Source organism: Miscanthus floridulus, chromosome 7, assembly GCF_019320115.1.
Source record: "Miscanthus floridulus cultivar M001 chromosome 7, ASM1932011v1, whole genome shotgun sequence".
In the NCBI taxonomy this organism is placed as follows: domain Eukaryota; kingdom Viridiplantae; phylum Streptophyta; class Magnoliopsida; order Poales; family Poaceae; genus Miscanthus; species Miscanthus floridulus.
The window spans coordinates 80449374-80455724 of NC_089586.1; positions in this window are offsets into that span (position 1 = coordinate 80449374).

A 6351-nucleotide genomic window follows, 5' to 3' on the forward strand; every position below is an offset into this window, starting at 1 on the left:
TGCCAAGCCCATAGAATCCCATTTGGGGATTTCTGTTGGAAGGCAGGGTGGGGAATAGTGCGACGCCATCCAAGGACTTCACCGACCCTGTCACAAAAACCACGGAATGGGATTCCATCAGAACGTTCTGGTCTCTAGTAACACCCGACCCCAGCAAATGCAAGGGGTCGAACCTTACTCGGGGGCTGGTTAAGGTACGACTACCTCCCTTCCTCTTTTTGAAACAATCATTACATTAGATTCCCTCCTCGCGTCAAGACCAGCAGCAAGATTTAGGGGAACAAATTGGTAAGACCACAAAAACCAAACGACCAGACGGCTATGGGAAGAAGGTGAAATCAAACAAAATGAAATTACGAAGCAAAATCATGAAACTGCGTCCAGACTCAAAAATACTGACACTTGTTCACATATTACATATAAGTTGTGCTCACAATTATTCGACTAACTACTACCACGAAGGCAGAACCATTTCTTTCAGATTATCTGCCAGGTTTTTCACAAGGGGAGCCACCACCTTCTCAATTGCCTCTAGCTCATCATCCTCATAGGTAGGTGGGAAACCTTCGCTCATCACCTCTAGGTTGATTTCTTCTTGTAATGAGCATGGGCGATGGTGAAGGCCTAGGTGATCCTGGCGTGAAAAGCACTCTCCTCAAGCTAGCCCACCCGAGCCATGATACTAGCGGCATGGGTCGCAAGCGAGCTGGTCCCCTCCTCTTGTGCCACCTACAGGTTGTCGCAGACTGCTAGAATGGTGAAGGACAGGTGATCATATTCATCACCTTCAGCTTGAAGAAGCTGCCGTGCCTCGACAAGATTGGTGCGCAAACCGGCAGAAACCTCTTCGGCATCCAACCGTCGGGTCACCTCGACTCCAAGATCCGTCTGGCATGCCTTGACCTCCTGACGTGCTTTGTCATGCTCTCGAGTCATCCGCTCGATCACTGCGGCATCCTAGTTCACCTTCTCCTACAACATCGTGGACCTCTCCTTAGCCTTCAGCTTGAGGTCCCGCTCTGTCTGTAGCTCTACCAGGAGCTCACTGGCTTTCTCACTAGCCACGGCATTCTTCTGTAGTAGCTCATCTCGCTTCTTTCGGAGCCTGACGATCTCCTCCTCATCCAGCTTTGTCCTCGCCGACAAGTCCTCAAACATCCCATGGGCATCCTCCGCGTCCTGACGCGCCTAGACCTCCCGCTGCTGGGCGGCAGCAAGCTGCGCACCCACATCTCCTCGCAGCCGGGCCTCCTCGGCAAGGTGATCCCATTCCACCTTCTGTTCACGAAGGAACTGGGATTTGCTCTGACTACGAGCAACGATGACCTAAAAAGGAGACTGGTATCAAAAATATGAAAACACAAAAGTACTTAAAGGAGGAAAACAAAGAAGAACGAGCGGATACCTGGCTAGTAGGAACAACAATTTCATGCAGGGCCCCTCTGACCTGGTCTAGGGCATTCATCATTATCGAAAACCCAAAGTCGAGACTTTCCTGTTCCATGCTCTCAGAATGGTCGTTGAGCGTGAAAAGGGCCGACGTTGGGTTCTGAGCGTCCATCCACTAAAGCGGTGGCTCACCCCGCACAGGGGAGTGGCTACCTCTCGTCAAAGGGGCCGAAGGCGACATCCTCCTAGTCCTTCGCACCACCGCCATGATGCCCGAGGGCCCTCCAACCAGATCCTCCTCCTGGGTCACTTCGAGCGCCATGGGCGGATCCACCTGGGCCCCTAGTGGCATGGATTGCACTATGCCCTCGAGTGCCACCACGGCTGCACCTGGCTGATCCTGGCTTGGCATGGTCACGACCACCTCCACCGGCGATATGCGACCCTCGGCCGGCTGTACCATGCCCGCCACAGAGGATGCCGCCTGCTCGGCAACCACCGAGGGTGTGGGCGCCACCACAGGCGTCGTTGGATTAGCCAACACGGCTCCAACATCGGCACCACTCCTACCCAAAACAGGGGCGACGCTGGGCGGCGCCATCCATCCCACTTGAATGGCGATGCTCTTCTTGGGTGCCAGCCCCAGGGAGTGACCCATCCACAAGAACCTACACAAAGGTAAAAGCCATTAGGTCAAAATAGAAAGGGGAAAAAAGATGAGAACAGGGGAATCAGCGGCTTACGCTGACGCCTTTGGCCGGTGGAAGCATTTTGGGGACGGACCCCCAGATCCCTGCCTCGACTTGTCTGGGCGGGACTGTTTTGAGCCTGCCCCCTGCTTTGAGGCAGGGGGGCTCATCTCCCTTACCTCATGGGGCGCGGCACCAGAGCCACTCCCCTCCACCATCTCATGGGGCGTGGCACCAGAGCCGCTCCCCTCCACCGTCTCATGGGGCATGGCACCAGAGCCGCTCCCCCTCCACCATCTCAGGGGGCACGGCACCAGAGCCACTTCCCTCCACCATCACCTTGGGGTCGGCGGCGACAAGCCTGCCTTCCCCCATCCACCGATCCTTGGCCGGCGCGCCATGTGAAGCGGCGGACTCTCCGGCCTCCATCGACCTCACCAACCCGCTTCCCTCCGTGTGGAATGGGAAGGGTCCCTGCATGGATGAGTGGGCACTTGTTAGCATGTCCTCATCCTCTAGGACGCCCCAATCCACGTCAATGGCTACCTCATCGTCATCGTCATCATCGTCACCGTCATCATCACTGCTCACGTCCTCTCCCCAATCCCGTGCTTCCTGCTTCAGTCGTCTCTTCTTCTTCATCTGCTCCCTTGCATTCTTGTCCCGCTCGGCCGTGAGTCAACTCACCACCGCCACGGCCTTGTCCTTTGGCAGCAGAACCAGACTGTCTTTGAAGACTAGCCCCCCCGGCTAGTCCCAACATCATAAAAGCAAGTATCAAAAAAGTGGAGATTCAAGAAAAAGAAAGAGCACGGGAGAAGAAGGCTTACGAATTCGAAGAACCCAGGTTCTGGCCGCATTGGGGGATGTCTAGGCACTAGATACACAATGTCGAGGACGCCGCCTATGGAATCCTTCGTCGGCTCCATTGCCTCCTTAATGCGCTGCGCCGCTTCCGAGAAAGGGAGCACCTCATCAACAAGCACCGTCCCCTCAAACGACATCACGGGCATCATCCGATACAGGGGAAGCGCACGCGCCATCAGCAGCGCCACCCTCCTCGCATGATAGGCGCCGATAATCCCCGCCCCCTTTACGCCCTGTTCCTTTAGGACTTGGAGGGCAGAAAGAAGGTCGGAAAGGTGTTTCTTGTCTTTGAACTAGACGCCCCAAGCCCATGACTCTGGAGCCTCTTCAATAAGGCACCCGGTGTACCTTGGCAGGGTGGCACTCACATCATCCCTGACATAAAACCACTACGAGTGTCATCCCTTGTTAGAGGTCACCAGATGCATGAACGGGTAACCCCTCGACCGGGTATGGCGCAGATGAATGCTGGCACATCCCATCGGCACATTCACCTCCTTCCCCCCGATCCACCTCTTCGACAAACTGACAGTAAAGAAATACCGCCATAGATCAAAATGGGGATCGATCCCCAGGAAACCCTCGCATAGGGCAACAAACGCTGCCATATGTTGAACCCCGTTGGGAGTTAGATGCTGTAGCTCCACCTCATAATAATCCAGCAGCCCCCGAAGGAATCTATGCGCGGGTATCGCAAATCCCCGCTCATGGAAGATGGCGAAAGATATGACATACCCTTTGGGCGGCGCTGGCTCACCCTCGTCACTAGGTAGCAGCCACTCCTGGACGGCGGACAGTGGACGGAGAAGGCCACGGTGGACGAGGCCCTCCAAACGCTGAGAGGTGATGCTAGATCTGCCCCACAACTCCATTAAAGCGATTGGGGAGAAAGGTGGGCGCGAGCTTGATGACGGCTACAAGGCAGGCGCAAGCTTGACGGTGGCTGCAACACGGATGCAAGCCGGTCGACGGTGGTGGTGCGGACGTAGGAGGCTGGGGCGATTGGCGGTGGATGTTTCAGACGCAAAGGCAAGGGAGTGAAATACGGAACCTTGGGGGCGAACCCCATGGTTTTATAGGGGCGATGGACGTGAGAAGGGCAACCGTCCGCCTTGATCTCCGAGCCTACCACGCGCACCACCACGTCATGTCACGGGACACGCGCCCACAGTCCCTATCCTCTCCCACCAAAAATCATGGTGGATGGTTTGCCTTCCCCTGGCAAATCCAGACTCTCTACCCACCTAGGAAACGCAGGGCACGAAGACTTTTTTCTCTTTGGCCCACCTAGGGCCCAGAAGCTCGATGGCTGGCCCAACTAAGGATGGGTCCGTGAACGATCTAAAATCAAGGGCGCAAGTATTACCAAGATCTCGGTCCACGGTCAAGCCCCAGTTAGGTCAGCCCTGAATGAGATCCCCGCGAACAGGATACCACAACCCCCTCGAAAAAATATCCAGTTGATAAAAAACTAAGTCCTTTAGCCTTACCCACGAAGGGTCCGATACAACCCCCTGGGCGACTCTACTCGAATCACCCGGGGGCTCAGGGGCTACACCCATCAGGTGCGCTTGCGCGCTCCCTCCGACAAAGTAACTCTGACGAAATCGAGAACACCCCTAGGCGATTCTATCCAAATCACCCAAAGGCTCGGGGGCTACTGTCGGGGACCTAATACTAGGGTACCCCAGGAGGTGGAACCAATAACCATTGAACGTTAAAAACTTCTGGATGGGCAAGGGCGCCGCTATGTTCCTTGCCCGAATGATGGAAGTTTGGTTATGTCTCGCCTGACGCCTTTAGGCTAGCCCTGCCTTGCCCGAGGGCTAAGGGCTAGTCTTCGCCTCACCCGACATCTTTGGGTCAGCCTCACCTCGCCCGAGGGCTAAGGGCTGGCCTCCATTCTGCCCGACGCCTTCAAGATAGCTCCGCCTCACCCGAGAGTTGAAGGCTAGTCTCCACCTCACCTGACGCCTTCAGGACAGCTCTGCCTCGCCCAAGGGTTAAGGGATAGACTCCACCTCACCCGACTCCCGAGGGGTGGGCTTGGTCACACCCAAGGGATAAGGACTGGACGCTATCTCGCCCGACGACCAAGGATGAACCTCGCCCCGTTCGATGTCCAAAGACTGGTTTCATCTTACCCAATAACTTCTCCTTCATTCCCTCATGATGACGGGTACAGAGCAAGACAAGATGTTTGGGTCAACCATGGCTTTAAGGACCATACCCTACGCCCCGGTAGGAAAGGTACTGCCAGGGAATGACTGGATGGGTGCTTTAGATCCTTCTGGGCGCCGCAGAGCCCAAAAGGTATTGCAGGTGCATGCTCCTTGCCCTGTAGAATTGTAGGCGCCGCCTTCAGCTCTGGAACATGGAACCCGACGAAGATATACGACAACCACTACACTCCAGAAAAGGATTTGTGATCTCCACGAAGGACGGACATGCCATCACCATGTTATGGACCCAAGGGAGCGGCGCCCGCTTCCCGACCCCTCGGGTCCACCAAATCAAAGGACCTTGCCCATAGCGCTACTCCGGACCCCGACCCTACGTCCCTCTGACAGAGACTCATAGGAGCCAAAAGGCATGCGGAGCAAGGCTAGGCAAGGTTCATAAGTCAAAACCACTGTACTGTAGCCCATACCCTACGCAGGGCAGTATTCTGCAAACATCCTGACATTCTACAGGGGCATCGATAGTATTGTAGGCGCTTATCATCCTTTCACACCCATCAGAATGGGTAACCGAGCTAGGTAGACGTGAGCCACAAGGCTAGGTGGAGTACGCATCCTAAGTCCTCACCCTTGTAAAGCCGTCCCCTTCATCTATAAAAGGGGATGCGCTTCCTCCAACAAAGGGAGACCAAACGACACGAGACACACACACACACAGTCAAGCTGCTACCAAGCTCTTGGCCTTCTTTCGACCCTTCCATCAGAGACTTGGGACCTATCACTCTCTCGATCGTTTGTATCCCCTACTACGAACCATTCACGGTGTTAATAACACGAGCAGCAACAAACTGGACATAGGGATATTCAGCCTGAACCAGTATAAATCTTGTGTCCTTTAGCGTACCATCCGAGCCTAATGAGCATTACTATAAATTTACTTGCTGGTGCTTATACGAAACACTGACACCACTTTCATTATTTCACAAATGTACCTATTTGTGAGCTATAGAACATGAAACGAACAAAGTGGCTATCCTAAAAAGTTTAGGTACTTGTTACCAATGGTGAGGATGAAATATATGATATGTTCATTGAATTATCTTCGGGTCAACCATATAAGGGATTATGATAAGAATTGGTTGATAGATTGAGTGAATATTGTCAAATTGCTTGCTCAACCACCCCGAAGCCTTCATCTCATCACCAAGTACCTACATCATTAACCT